This window comes from Loxodonta africana, chromosome 2 (assembly GCF_030014295.1).
Source record: "Loxodonta africana isolate mLoxAfr1 chromosome 2, mLoxAfr1.hap2, whole genome shotgun sequence".
In the NCBI taxonomy this organism is placed as follows: domain Eukaryota; kingdom Metazoa; phylum Chordata; class Mammalia; order Proboscidea; family Elephantidae; genus Loxodonta; species Loxodonta africana.
This window is the reverse complement of record NC_087343.1, coordinates 32,808,905-32,825,496: the sequence shown is the minus strand read 5'-3', so window position 1 is coordinate 32,825,496 and position 16,592 is coordinate 32,808,905.

The following is a 16,592-nucleotide window of genomic DNA, read 5'->3' as shown; positions in this document are numbered from 1 at the left end:
TAGAGCTATTAAAATAATTTGAGATTATTGTGATCCATTATGTATTTTATGTTATTTTTGTTTTCTGTTTAAAGTAATTCATTTATAGTATTTTCTTGTATTCATTTTATCTCCATTTTCTAGAAATATTGTACATGTTTTGTATTTATGGTTCCTAATATTTTCTCATTCTTACAAATGTCTATTTTCTCTTTTTCTTTCATAAAAACGACCACATTTAAACTGAAAGCAACATTAACAGTAGCACAAACACATACATACGTAATATCATTGGTAAGACAAACAACAACAAAAGTATCAATATACATACTTTCTACCATGAAATGGCAAGACATTTTTCATGGGTTTCTTGATCTCTTTCTCTTCCATGTTTCTAAACTTAGACTTTGATGTATGACCTAAAATATCTACTCTGATTTGTAAATTCATGTATTTGATACACAAACTGAAAACTGAAAATTTTTCAGTGATAAAATTCCTAAATAAATTATAATATAGACAAATAAATATTACACAGTTATTAGGTGTGACTTCTCTGTTCTTCCTGGTGATATTCATGATTGTTGGTAAAGTGGGAAAAGCAAGTGGCAGAGTATTGGGCATAGTTCGATGATTCCAATTTTGGTAGAAATCAACAACAAAGACATCTGCATATATGCTTGTGTGTGTGTAGGGTATCTTTTTAGATTTATGATGAAGTATGTAATAAGGCAAAAAGTATACAATTAACATTCATGGCATGAAGAAGCTAGAGAATACTTTATTATTTCTATGGTTAAATTAAACATGCATTATTTTGCAACAGAAATATGAAAATAGTATTTAAATTATGTTACATTCATTGGCAGTGTTGTCAAATGTTTTGCATTAGCTGCATAGCTTGACATTTTTGCTGATTTATTCCCTGTATTTTTTTCTTATATGAATTCATTTTCAGTTATGTTGTGAGTGCATATAATTAATTTTATTTTTCAATAAAAAAGTTAGTTCACTTCTGAAATATTTTTTCTTCAATATTTATATATTTTTTTAACTTACCATATAGTTAGATATAGGATTATTTTTACAATATCCTTTTCTTGAACACTTATGCTGCTGGAGATATTGTATGTGTTTTATACTTATGATTCCTATTTTTTTTCTTCTCTCTTACAAATGTCTATTTCCTCTTTATATTTCACTAAATGATCACCTCTAAACTGAAAGCAACTTAAGCAGGAGTATAAACACATGTATGTACATATCACTGGTAAAACAAACAACAACAAAAGTTTTTTTTTTGGTAGCATGCATCAATATAACTTTATCCTCTTGTCAGATAAAAAATAATGATTTGTTTTTTTAGGTTTATAATATTATATTATTATTTTGGGGGTTCACTAATTTCACTTAAATGTTTCTAATGAGGGCTTTTTATCCAATATTCCTGATATGCATTCATGGGTGCTGTAAACCTGAAGAATTTTTTTTTTTTTAATCCTAGTATAATGTCCTCCTCTTTGTATATCTGATTACTTGTTACCTTATACCCTCCCTCTATTCTCACTTGGGTTCCATGTTGCATTTTTATCTTATTTGACATTTCCAATCTCCCTGATAACTAAGTTTCATTTAAGGGTATTCTTATTTACAGGAATGCTATGTTCTCAAACATTCCTAAGCATTTTTATTAAGTTAATTATATTTGTTTTGCATTAATTTTCCTATTTCAAGGGACAAGAAAAATTAATCAACTCAACAGCACTGCGTGGGTTTATTTCAAGAGATAGTTCTTTGTTCCTGCTGGTGTTCCTCTTCTGTGTTTCTTTTATGTTTTCCTCAAATATTTGGTGAATAAATACATTCAGTAGTTAACATTTTTAAACCTTTGTGGCTTTAATGGCTTTATTTACTTTATTTTACTATGTAGTTATTCTATAATTTTGGAGCCCCAGTGGTGCAGTGGTTAAGCGCTATGTCTGCTAACCAGAAAGACTCACAGTTCCAATCTACCAGCTGCTCCTTGGAAACCTGATGGGGCAGCTCTACTCTGGTCCTGTGGAGTTGCTATGAGTTGGAATCGACAGATTCAGTGGGTTTGTTTTTTGTTTTATTTTGTAATTCCAAAGCAATATTAGAAGAAAGAAGAGGTTTACACATGTCTCTAGTCAGTAAGGAGCCCTGGCGGTGTAGTGGTTAAGAGCTGCAAACCAAAGGTAGGCAGTTTGAATCCACCAGCTGTTCCTTGAAAATTCTGTGGGGCAACTCTACTCTGTCCTATAGAGTTGCTATGAGTCAGAATCAGCTGGACGGCAACAGGTTTTTTTTTTTTTTAGTCAGTAAACTTGAACCCAAAATTCTCATCAATCTTTAATGCAGGTATTATCACAAATGAAACAGCAGAAGAAATAGTTAACGGGGGTCAGTATATATATTTGAAATTAAGTAAGTACAAGTTAAATATAATTTTGTTAGAAGGAGTTACATATTATAATTAATTTTGATAGGATTACATACCACTTTTCCAGGAATTCAGATTTCCAGTAAGTAAAGAGGAGGGTATGACTAATGTATCTACGTTAAAATTGCTTTTTGACGATTAAGCAAGAAAAATTCACTATTAAATAAATGTAGATTTTATTAGTAAATAAGGAAAGTATTTTGGTTTTATATAAATTGGCACTTTGTTTTATTTACAGATAACATTTCCTATTATTTAAATTCAATGTGGATCAGAAATCCCGTCAGGAATGTGACTTTAATTCTAGAGCTAACAAGGTTACTATTTGTAACTTGAGTGCGAAAGAAAAAACAAATATATATATATTTTACATATGCATTTGCAGACCCCATTGCCAGATATTCTAATATCAGGCACCAGTTGAAATCAAATGCCATGAAGTTGATTCTAACTCATGATGACCCTATGTGTTTCCGAGCCCAACTGTGCTCCATAGAGTTTTCAATTGCTGCTTTTTTGGAAGTAGATAGCCAGGACTTTACTTCTGGGTAAACTTTAATTTCCAACTTATAATGGGGTTAGCACCAAACCCATTAACCATTTGCACCACGCAGGGGCTCCAATATGGGACCCAGAGTAAACTAAACTTTTTACAAGAACTCCCCCAAGTGATGTTGATTAGAGGCACTGCTCAAAGGCAATATTTTCTCATTTTACTACTCAATTTTAAAACACATCATAAAGAGATATTCATTAACACTACAGCAGGAAAAAAATAGCAATGATAAAAACAATAATTATGATAAAAACAGCAAACACAAATTAAGTGCTTTAGTTGTCAAGTGATCTGCTAGGTACTTTGCTTTAATGACATTTCCTAAATCTTATAACAAACCTTGAAGAGAGTGTCTATTAAATTAATTTTTCTGATGAAAAATTCAGTGTAAAATAGATTAAGCTATTTGTCTAATGTCCCAAAGCTAGTAAGTGTCAGTGTTCTCTAGCACTACAGATGTATCTCATAATCCTCCCTGACTCACAGTTCTAGTAAAAATCATAATAAATTTTAATAGTGAAAATTAGAAGCATACACATATGTCATATAATTTATGTGTAAACAAGGGTGATTTAAGAAGACAAGGTAAAGTCTTGTAAAGATATGTGCAAAGACCTGAAGTTAAACAACCAAAAAGGAAGAACATGATTGGCATTCCTCAGGCTGAAAGAACAGAAGAGAAAATTCAAATCTCTAACTGCAATATTGAAGGAGTCTATAGGCAAAAATTAAATGAGAGAAAGCACCAAAAGAAGTTGAAAGGAACACACGAAGTCACTGTAGCAAAAAGAATTGGTCAACATTCAACTATTTCAGAATGTAGCATATGACCAAGAACTGCTGGTACTGAAAGAAGTTCAAGCCACAGTGAAGCCATTGGTGAAAGCCAAAACCAAAACAAAGACCAGCTGCAATCTAGTCAATTCAGATTCATGGCGGCCCATGTGAAATAATAGAACTGCCCCCAGTGGCACAGTGATTAAGATCTTGGCTGCTAAATGAGAGGCTGGTGATTCAAACCCACCCGGGGCTCCCCAGGATAAAGATGTGGCAGTCAGCCCCCATAAAGATTTACAGCATTGTAAACCCTGTGGGGCAGTTCTACTCTGTCGCTGACTTGGAATTGACTCAACAGCAATGGGTTTTGTTTTATTTTTAATATTTATATGAGCAGACTGCCACATCTTTCTCCCACGGAGTGGTTAGTAGGTTTGAACTGCCCACCTTTCACTTTGCAGCTGAGTGCTTTAACTACTCCCACACCAGGTCTCCTTGACAGAAAAACAAGGCTCCAGGAATTGACCAAATACTAATTGAGATACTTCAATGAATAGATGCAACTTTGGTAGTGCTTGCTTATCTATATAAAGAAGTTTGGAAGACATCTCCTCAAACAATCAAAGAATGGTGATGAAATTAAATGAAAATTATGAAATAATAACATTAATATCACATGCTAACAAAATTTTGCTAAAGATAATTGAAAAACAACTGCAGCCATACAGCAACAAGGAACTGCCAGAAGTCCTATCCTTATTTAGAAGAGGACCTAGAACAAGGAATATCATTGTTGACGTTAAATGGATCTTGACTGAAAACAGAGAATATCAGAAAGATGTTTACTTGTGTTTTATCTATTGCACAAAGACATTTGACTATGTGTTTCATAACAAAATTACGGGTAACTTTACAATGAATAGGTATTCCAGAACATTTAATTGTGCTCATACAGAACCAGTACATAGATCAAGAGGCTGGATAATATGTTGTTTAAAATTGGGAAAGATGTGTGTTAGGGTTTTACCCTTTCACCTGACTTATTCCCACTCTATGCTGAGCAAACAATAAAAGAAGTTGAATTATATAAAGAAGAATGCAGCATCAGAGGATGGCAAGGCATTGTCCCAAAATCCTAAGGGTCTGCACTGTGATTTACCAATAGGGCCTGCCAAAGACATCCAACAGCATCTCTACCTGCTACTGACATTTCAATCACTATTGGATTAGCTGCATCGTATGGCCCAAGGGGCAGAATAGTTTGCACGGCAGCCTAAACCTGTTGCAGAGGCTTCTCTTGTTCTGAGCCCCACTCAAAACTAGCAGCTTTTTGAGTCACTTGATAAATAGGCTGGAGTAGCACACCAAATTGTGGAATATGTTGCCTTCAAATACGAAAAAGCCCACTAGGCATTGTGCCTCCTTTTTAGTTGTGGGAGGAGCCAGATGCAATAACTTATGCCCCAGGCAATGACTCAGACAAGGGCTCTTTAGATGCAGCTAGGCTAATCTCGTTAGATGGGAGTGGGAGAGCTAACGGTTTTGCTGAGGAGGGTGATTTAAAACACAGACATGCAGTAATCTCTTCAGATGGGAGTGAGAGGCCCAGTTGTATTGGTAGGAGTGACTCAATGGAAGTTAGGGGCTCAGTGTCTTCAGTTTCCTGATTATCTGCTTATATGTCCCCATACCAAGTTTCAGGATCCCATTTCTTCCTAATCAATGCCCTCACTTTATCTTCAGATACATCTCAAGGTTAGCAATTAAGTTGGCATGGTTATTCAGCTACTCTTACAATAAGACTCTGGGTTTAGTCTTCAGCAATATCAGCTCTGTTACTGCAAGAAATAAGACTTTCTTTCAAAGCCAAGTGGAAACCTTGAGGTTGTTTATGAGGTACTTGAGCTATGACTCTGAAGACCTGAGTGCTTCTCTTTCTTTCACCAGTTTGTCTAGTGAAAGTAGGGCCAACCAACCAGATTCCTTATACTTCTCATTCTGGTAAAATTATAGAAAGGTACCACACATGCAATCACCCAGAGCCTTGCCTTTCACCAATACCTGATCTACTGGTGGTGATATTTTGTGTGTTTGAATTGCCACCTCACACCTTGGATTAGTGGTGCCCTCTTTACTACTGGAAGCAGAGTGATCAACATCTTTAAGACTAACCAGACTTGAGAACGAATTTAGAAAACTCATTCTTACAATTTTGTTTCTCTAGAACCACTCTTGATACCAAATGTCTTAGGCTGGGTTCTCTAAAAAAGCAAAACCAGTAAATTGTATGAATATACATGTATACAGAGAAAGAGAGGGAGAGATTTATATCAAGGAAATGGCTCATGTAGTTGTAGAGGTGGAGACATTCCAAGTCTGCAGGTTAGGATAGAGGCTTCTCCTGATTCATGTAGCCACAGGGGCTGGTGAATCCAAGATCAGTGTAGTGTGTCAGAGAGCAGGGCTCTTGTTCATAGGCTGCGAGGATCAGTGGGTTAGCAGCTAAGCTCTTAACCACTGCACCACCAGGGGTCCTCAATATCAATATCTCTTATTTAATTATTTGTTTCTTTAATAAATATATACTAATTAAAAACTGTCAGCAGTTATTTCTTCATTATACAGTTATGCACTGTTATCTCTCTAATCTTTTTTTATCATATTCCAATTATGTGCATGTTAGAGTATTTGATATTGTCCCACATCTCTTGGATGTTCTATTCTGTTGTTATCCTCCATTTTTTTCCCCTCACTTTGTCTTTCAGTTTGAGCAATTTCTATTGGTCTAACTTTAAGGTTTTGGAGTCCCTGAGTTGTGCAAATGATTAAAGTGCATGCCTTCTAAATAAAGGTTTGAGTTCACCCAGACATACCTTGGAAGTAATTCCTTGAGGGCTACTTGTTAAAAATCATCCATTAAAAAACCTACTAAGCTCAATTTTACTCTGACACACATGGGATTGCCATAGTTGGAGTCTAATCAATGGCAACTGTTTTTTGTTTTTTTTCTTTCATCTTCAAGTTTACTGATATGTTCTTTCTTTGAATGTGCTGATTCCACTAATGAGGAAGTTAAGTATTATATATCTCTGTTACTTTGTTTTTCTTTTTTATTTCTAACATTTCCATTTGATTTTTTCCCCCGAGTTCACCCATTTAACTTACTATCTACGTACCTATTCTATTAACAAATCAATCATTGTCATTTTGCCTGTCAGATATTGCCCATATCTGTGTCATATTTGAGTCTGGTTCTGATAATTTCTCTTTCTCTTGGGAATATGTGTGTATATGTATTATTTTCTTTGCCTTTTACATGTCTTTTAATTTTGGTCGTCGTTGTTGAAAGGTGGGCATGTAGTGTAGGGCAATGTTGTTGTTATTATTGTTAGGTGCTGTCAAGAGAGCTACAACTCATATTGACCCTATATATAACAGAAAAAAATGTTGTCTGGTTCTGAGCCATCCTAACAATCATTGCTATGCTTGAGCCTATTGTTGCAGCCATTGTGTCAATCCATTTTATTGAGGGTTTCCCTCTTTTTCACTAACTCTCCACTTTACCAAGTTCAATGTCCTCCAGCGATTGGTACTTCCTGATGACAAGTTCCAAATAAACAAGACAAAGTCTCACAGTACTTGTTCTAAGAAGCATTTTGGCTGAACTTCCTGATATAGGACAATGGAAAGTGAGATGAGTAGTTTTTATTCCTGAAAATGAGCACATCATTCCTTCTGCTATGTCTTTAGTGAGTAGGCTTGTGTTAACTTAGTTAGGAGTAAGTCTGTGTTTGTGGTTTATGGTTGCTCTGATTACCCTCAGATCACTACAGGATTCAAATCCTTATAGTGATAGCTGATATCTAGGTTGGTGGATAATTTATCACCAGAGCAATTTTGAATTCTTCCCATTGTTCTCTGTTTTAGAGAGGATCTCTTCACTTGCTCTTTTTCCTTTCCTGTCCCTCTCCCAACATTATTCTGCTAGCTTGTTATTTGAAGCTTTTTAGTTTTGAGGTAAAGAGACCTGGTAGCATAACATTTAGGTGCTCAGCTGCTAAAAAATTGTTGGCAGTTCATACCCGCCTAATGGCTTTGTGGGAGAGAGACCTGGTGATCTGATTCTGTAAAGATTACAGCCTAGGAAACCCTATGGGGTAATTTGGCTCTGTCACATGGGGTCACCATGAGTCTGAATTGACTAGATGACTAGATGACACCCAACCATGGCAACAGTTTTTAGGTGGTACTTGGTAGGAAATGTGATCTCTGCTTTTAAGACTGAGGCAAGCACCTTGTCCCTGGTTCTCAAAGATACAGCTTTTTCTGGTCTCCTACATTCCTCTCTGCAGCTTTGGGCTCAGGGCTTTTGTTGTTGTTGTTGTTCCTTCCATAGGCTTAAGGTACCAACACTCTCCTCACTGCTTTTTCATTCCCCCAGCTGAAACAAGTCTTCATCAATGCCCTTGGGTCAACAGTTTTACCTTCTCACAGATGTTCTAGGGTAAGAACATCACTAAGTTTAGTAAAGCAAAAAGAAAGGCTTCATTCAGCATTATGTTCAAAGAGATAAACATAGGAAATGGACAAGCATGCTGCCAAAGCCATGTCTGTATGAGTCCAAGGAACATTACAGAACAAGCAAAAGTGGGAAAATGGACAAGTATGCTGCCAGAGCTATGTCTGTATGAGTCTGAGGGACATTACAGAATCATCAGTATATATTAACATTACAAATGGGCAAAACCATTGAAAGCTTCACCTTTTTGCAAATTGGCTAAAAACTGTTAAGTCACCTTGATTCTACATTTTGAATCAGCTTTCTTAATAACCACTGGTACAGGTTTCCATAAGGGCCATCAAGAATCCTCACTGATCCAACAAATCTTAAAAAAATAGGTTGCTGTTAAGTTGATTCCAACTCAGTGACCCTATAGTATGATGTAGAACTGCTCCATAAGGTTTCCAATGGGCTCCTGGTGCACTCAAACTGCCGACCTTTTGGTTAGCAGCTGAACTCTTAACCACTATACTCCCAGGATTTCCAACCCATTGCCATTGAATCGATTCCAACTCATAGTAAACCTATAGGATAGAGCAGAACTGCCCCATAGGGTTTCCTAGGAGTGACTGGTGGTTTCAAACTGTGGATCTTTTGGTTAGCAGCTGAGCTCTTAACCACTGAGCCACCAGGGCTCTCAAAGCAAAAAATCTTACTATTCACTAAATGCTAATAAAAAAAGACAAAAGTGGAGAATATGTGGTTCTTTTGTGCTCTGTTTATGACTAAGCCTGTTGCCATGGATCAATTCTGACCTACAGTGACCCTAGAGGACAGAGCAGAACTGCTCAATAGGGTTTTTTAAGGAGCAGCTGGTGGATTTGAACTGCAGACCTTTTGGTTAGGAGCCATATCACTGAAAGTTTCCTTAAAAGATGTTTTCCAGGATTGCCTGAGCTGTTGTCTTTATACATCAGGGCCAAGTTGATGTGTCCTTGTGAGATCTTATGGGTTCTTGTGAATCCAACTCCAGCTGGGTAATTCTTTATGCTCAAGGACAGGGAATAATGCGTCCAATATTATTTCCTAAATCACAGATTAAGGCTTTTATTTTGTGATGGAGCTCAAGATGGAGGGTATGGGTGGAGATTCTTGCCTCTCCCACGTGATTATTTTTCCTTTTCCGAGATTTGCACAAAAATGGACACTTCTTAGAGGTCTTTCAGGCTTTTCCTGTGGAAGCCCAGTGTGCTCATAGAGGAAAAGCCTGCCAAAGAGTGAAACAAGACCCTCCCTGGCCACCATCACCACAATTTATGCAGTCCCTGGGTATTTTACATGGAGCAGTGGTGTCACAGTGCTTATTTAAGAGCTTGGCTGCTCACCAAAAGGTCACTACTTCAAATTCACATCCACCCCTTGGAAGCTTTATGGGACAGTTCTACTCTGTCCTATGGGATTGCTATGAGTCGGAATCGACTCTACAGCAATGGGTACAGATTTTGGTTTGGCCAACCTGCACTCTTCCTTCTCCAATTTGTGAGCTTCCAACTAAATTCTTATCAGTGTCCAACTGCATCTACCAATTTTGACTTGTTTTGCTTTAAGAAATTGTCTTATCTGTGTATAACAGCACTACTGCATTATTTGAAACATTACTCTGTCTCCTAGATGTTACCTTCTGAGAAAGACAACTTTACACCTAGTTCCGTTTGATAAAAATTAAGTTATAAAGTATGTATTAACTGCTAGAATTTTCTCATGATAGTAAACGTTACAATAAAAAATATTTTATGATGAAGGCACTTGGAATAATATGTCTTTGGAATATTGTAAACAACTTTTTAACATATGAAGCCAGGGAGTTTTTAAACAAAAGTACTTAGTAAATTCCTCAAAACTTGACATGCCTTTAAATATATTCCTCACTGAGAATGATTATTTCTATCATAAAACAGTCCAAGGTCTAGATCTATTCCATTGCAGAAATGGCTGAAAATTAATGTATTAGTGGGGAATATATAGCCTGTTGGATATTCATATTGTGCAGTACACTTTATAATAACTGCTCAAGGACTTTAAATTGTTATAGGTAAGTGATTTACCCTTGAAGTTCAGGGATTACTCCTATGTATTTTGATTCATATTTTATATAAAAGAGTATTTTATTAGAATCCTAGAGGTTTTCAAATGACTTCAATTATTCTAGTGCCAAGCAGTTTGGGAAATAATTGTTTTAAATCAAAATGTTTTTTAATTACCCGTTATCTGCAATTACGCCATCCAGACAAGACAGAAGTGAATTAAAGTCAATGAAATAGTGTTGCTGATTTTTCTGGTTATATCACAAAGCACTTTAACTTTCTTTGATATGGGGATATATATATATTTATATTATATATATTTATATATATATACACATATTTAAGTTCAAGATTTAAGACCATCAAAAGTATAAAATGGCATACTATTAAGATATGCAATTATTGTTTCTACGTATGTGTTGCTGCAGAACTGTTCTTCTTTAATGATATTTGTAAAATAAGAGAACTTCATATTTTAGTCAGATGTTTAACTATAATATTGATTAGAATATATGTACTTTTTTGTTGTTGTTAGATGCCATCAAGTCCATTCCAACTGATAGCAACCCTATGTACCAGAGAATGAAACACTGGCTGGTCCAGTCCTGTGCCATTCTCACAATTGTTGTTGTGCTTGAGCCCATTGTTGCAGCCACCATTTCCATCCATCTCATTGAGGGTCTTCCTTTTTCTGCTGACCCTGTACTTTACCAAGCATGATGTCCTTCTCTAGGGACTGATCCCTCCTGACAACATGTCCAAAGTATGTAGGATGCAGTCCCGCCATCCTTGCTTCTAAGGAGCATTCTGGGTGTACTTCTTCCAAGACAGACTTGTTCATTCTTGTGGCAGTCCATGGTGTGTTCAATATTCTTCACCAAGATCACAATTCAAAGGCATCAACTCTTCTTCAGTCTTCCTTATTCATTGTCCAGCTTTCGCATGCATATGATGAGATTGAAAATACCATAGCTTAGGTCAGCCACATCATAGTCTTCGAAGTGACATCTTTGCTTTTCAACACTTTAAAGGGATCTTTTGCAGCAGATTTGCCCAACGTGATGCGGGTTTTCATTTCTTGACTGCTGCTTCCATGGGTATTGCTTGTGGGTACAAGTAAAATGAAATCCTTGACAGCTTCAATCTTTTCTCCATTTATCATGATTGGCTTATTGGTCCAGCTGTGAGGATTTTTGTTTTCTTTATGTTGAGGTGTAATCCATACTGAAGGCTGTGGTCTTGGATCTTTATCAGTAAGTGCTTCAAGTCCTCTTCACTTTTAGCAAGCAAAGTTGTGTCTTTTGCATAATGCAGGTTGTTAATGAGTCTTCCTCCAATCTCGATGCCCCATTTTTTTTTTTTTTTCATATAGTCATGCTTCTCAGATTATTTGCTCAGTATACAGATTGGATAGGTATGGTGAAAGGATACAACCCAGACACACACTTTTCCTGGCTTTAAACCACTGAGCATCCCCTTGTTCTGTTTGAATAACTGACTCTTGATCTATGTACAGGTTCCTCATGAGCACAATTAGGTGTTCTGGAATTCCCATTCTTCGCAATGTCATCCATAATTTATTATGATCTACACCGTCGAATTTCTTTATATAGTTAATAAAACACAGGTAAACATCTTTCTGGTACTCTCTGCTTTCAGCCAGGATTCACCTGACATAAGCAATCATATCATTGGTTCCACATCCTCTTCTGAATCTGGCCTGAATTTCTGGCTATTCCCTACTGATATACTGCTGCAGTTGCTTTTGAATGATCTTCAGCAAAATTTTGCTTGTGTGCGATATTAATGATATTGTTCAATAATTTCCACATTTGGTTGGTCACCTTTCTTGGGAATAGGCATAAATATGGACCACTTCCAGCCGGCTGGCCAGGAAGCTGTCTTCTAAATTTCTTGGTATAGATAAGTGAGCATTTCCAGGGCTGCATTCATTTGTTGAAACAGATCAATCAATGTTCTGTCAATTCCTGGAGTCTTGTTTTTTGCCAATGCCTTCAGTGCAGCTTGGACATCTTCCTTCAGTACCATCAGTTCCTGATCATATACTACCTCTTGAAATGGTTGAACATCGGCTAATTCTTTTTGGTATAATGACTCTGTGTATTCCTTCCATCTTCTTTTGATGCTTCCTGTGTCATTTAATATTTTTCCTACAGAATCTTTCACAATTGCAACTCAAGGCTTAAATTTGTTCTTCATGTCTTGCAGCTTGAAAAATGCCAAGTGTGTTCTTCCCTTTTGGTTTTCCATCTCCAGCTCTTTGCATATGTCATTATAATACTTTACTTTGTCTTCTCAAGCCACTGTTTGAAATCTTCTGTTCAGTTCTTTTACTTCATCATTTCCTCCTTTTGCTTTAGTTTCTTGATGTTTGAAGCAAGTTTCAAAGTCTCCTCTGACAGCCATCTACTTAAGTTCAGCCTAATCCTAATTTTTAGAAAATATATAGAACATAACATACCAGAGTCAAAAGAGAAAGTCAAGCTAAAAACAGCCTATCAGGTATAATTTAAGATAAACCAAAACGTCTTACATTTAATAACAATCTACCTTTTTTAATACATGCTTTTATTAGTTTTTAGGCACCTTCGAGTCAGTCCTAACTCATAGCAACCCTATGTACTACATAAGGAAACACTGCTTGATCCTGCACCATCCTCACAATCATTGATATGTTTGAGCCTGTTGTTGCAGCTACTGTTTCACTCCATCTCATTGAGGGTCTTCCTCTTTTTTGATGACTCTCTACCAAGCATGATGTTCTTCTCCGGGGGCTGATCCCTCCTGATAACGTATCCAAAGTACCTGAGAATAAGTCTCTCCATCCTCCCTTCTAAGGGCCATTCTGGTTGTCCTTCTTCCATAAAGAATTTCTTCATTCTTCTGACAGTTCATGGTATATTCAGTATTCTTCACCAACACTGTGATTCGAAGGTATCAATTCTTCTCTGGTCTTTGTTTTTCATTTCCAGGTTTTGAATGCATATGAAGTGATTGAAAATACCATGGCTTGGGTCAGGCACAACTTAATCCTAAAGGTGACATCTTTGCTGTTTAACACGTTGAAGAGGTATTTCGCAGCAGATTTGCCCAATGCAACATGTCGTTTGGTTTCTTGACTGCTGCTTCCATGGGCGTTGAGTGCAGATACAAGTAAAATGAATCCTTGACAATTTCAATATTTTCCTCATTTATCATGAGGTTGATTATTGGTCTACCTGAGAGGTCCAGTTGATCACGTAAAGTCAATACTAAAAATTTCAATAATTTATCAGAGGACTAATAACTTAAACAACATAAATAATATTAATAAATAATTGATGTTTTTAGGTGCCATCTGGTCTGTTCAGACTCATAGTGATCCTATGTAAAACAGAATAAAACATTGCCTGGTCCTGTGTCATCCTCACAATCATTGTTATGCTTGAGCCCACTGTTGCAGTCACTGTGTTAAACCATCTCATTGAGGGTATCCCTCTTTTTCATTGATTCTCTACTTTGTTAAGCATGATGTCCTTCTCCAGGGACTGATTATTCCTGATAACACGTTCGAAGTATGTAAGATGAAGTCTCACCACCCTGGCTTCTAAAGAGCATTCTGGCTTCTTCCAAGATAGATTTGTTCATTCTTTTTGCAGTCTATGGTATATTAAATATTCTTCACCAACACCATAATTCAAAGGCATTGATTCTTCTTCTGTCTTCCTTATTCATTGTCCAGCTTTCACATGTATATGAAACACTTGAAAACACCATGGCTCAGTCAGGTGCACCTTAGTCTTCAAGGTGATATCTTTCCTTTTTAACAATTGAAAGAAATCTTTTGCAGCAGATTTTCCCAATTTCTTAACTGCTGCTTCACATGTATGAATCTGGAGGGATTATGCTGAGTGAAATAAGTCAATCACAAAAGGACAAAGATTGTATGAGACCACTACTACAAAACTCATGAAAACGTGTGTACACACACAAATAGAGCAATATTTGATGGTTACTAGGGAGAGGAGGTGTAGGGAAGGAAAAACACTAAACAAACAATAGATAAGTGGTAACTTTGGTGAAAGGTAAGACAGCACACAATACTGGGGAAGCCAGAACAACTTGGCCAAAGCAAGGTCATGAAAGCTCCATAGAAACATCCAAATTCCCCAAGAGACCTAATTGCTGGACTGAGGGCTGCGGGGTCTATGGTGTCAGGGAACATCAAGTTCAATTGGCATAACATAGTTTATAAAGAAAATGCTCTACATTCTACTTTGTTGAGTAGCATCTGGGGTCTTAAAAATTTGCGAGTGACGATCTGAGACTCTCCACTGGTCTTACCTCATCTGAAGCAAAGGAGAATAAAGAAAATCAAAGACACAAGGAAGAGATTAGTCCAGAGGACTAAAGGACCACAACTACCACAGCCTCTACCAGACTGAGTCAAACACAACTAGATGGTGCCCAGCTACCACCACTGACTGCTCTGACAGAGATCACCATAGAAGGTCCCAGACAGAGCTGGAGATAAATGGAGAACAAAATTCTAACTCAAAAAAAAAGTACCAGACTTACTGGTCTAACAGAGACTGGAAAGCCCTAAGAGTATGGCCCTTGGACAGTTTTATAGTTCAATAATGAAGTCACTCCTGAGGTCCACCCTGAAGCCAAAGATTAGAGAGGCCCATAAAATAAAACAAGACTAAATGGGCACACCAGCTCAGGGGCAAGGACGAGAAGGCAAGAGGGGGCAGGAAAGCTGGTAATCGGGAACCCAATGTTGAGAAGGGGAGAATGTTGACATGTCATGGGTTTGGCAACCAATGTCACAAAACAATATGCGTACTAATTGTTTAATGAGAAGATAGTTTGTTTTGTGAACTTTTATCTAAGTTACAATTAAAAAAAAAAGAATTTTCCTGGTGGGGGAGGGGGAAGACAGGCGAGAGAGATTTCAGGCAGTCAGTGCAGAGAGACTCCAGGTGGAAGGAAGAGCTTCTGTTAAGGTTGTAGGGAGAGGGCAGACATACTCAGGTTTAAATTCTCTTAGTAGGGGGTTACCCTTAGAAGCTTGTATTAATGTTGGTAATAATGAGGGTGGTGATAAATTTCAGTTTTAAGTTTATTTACATGTGTATTGTTTGAAATTCCTACATCAAAGTATTTCTTCTGTAATATTAAAAAATAACCTTTTCTAAATAGCAAATTGGTCCCCAAAATAATGAATATCACCCTTAGGTACTATTCTCCTTTAAAAGTCACCTATATGAGATCAAGTGGTCACCAATTACTTTAAAACAAAGATGAGAATGTAAGGGGCAGGGAAGCTAGATTAATGGAAACAGAACAACCAGAATGAAAATGAGAATGTTCATGCATTTTGAAGACTGTAACCAATGTCACTGAACAACTTTTCTAGTAAGTGTTGAATGGGAATATGAACTATGCAAACCTTTACCAAAAACACAATAAAATATTATTTTTCTAAAAAAAACTCATTAGTTATAGTTCATTTCCTCAATATGTTTTCCATGAGAAGGAAAACTTGTTGTATAGAATGGTAGACAGAATTGTAGAAATGTCTCCCTAAGATTTCTATTCTCTGGTTATTCAACCAAATACTAATGAAGATATGGCTATGAAGTAGCTCTGAACATAAAATTAAGGTTATTAATACACCAACTTTAAAATACGATTATCTGGATGAACCCAATGTAATCACATGAACTCCCAAAAGCCAACTAGGAAGCAGAAGGCTCTGTGAAAGATATGAGGGGAAAGAAGAGGCCAGAGAGATTTGAAGCAAAAGAAAAATTAACTACTGTTGCAGTCTTTACAGATACAGGAAAGGGCCAAAAGCCAAGGAAGACCAGCAACCTCTGGAAGTTGAGAACAACCCCTGGCCAACACCCAGCAAGGAAAAAGGGACCTCAGTCCTAAAATCACTAGAAATTGAATCCTGTCAATAACCTGTATGAACCTGAAAACACATCCATCTGTAGGGTCTTCAGAAAGGAACACAGATCTGCCAACAACTTAATTTCAGCCTTATGAAATCCAGGTGAGCTACACTTCTTATCTAAAGAATTGTGAGATAATAAGGGTTATTTTAAGTCTTTAGGTTTTCAGTAATTTGTTATGGCAACAAAAGGAAATTAACAACATGGTAAATTATAAGACTGTAGAATATTTGCAAATGTACCTCAAAATTTATTGTCATCAAATTATAAT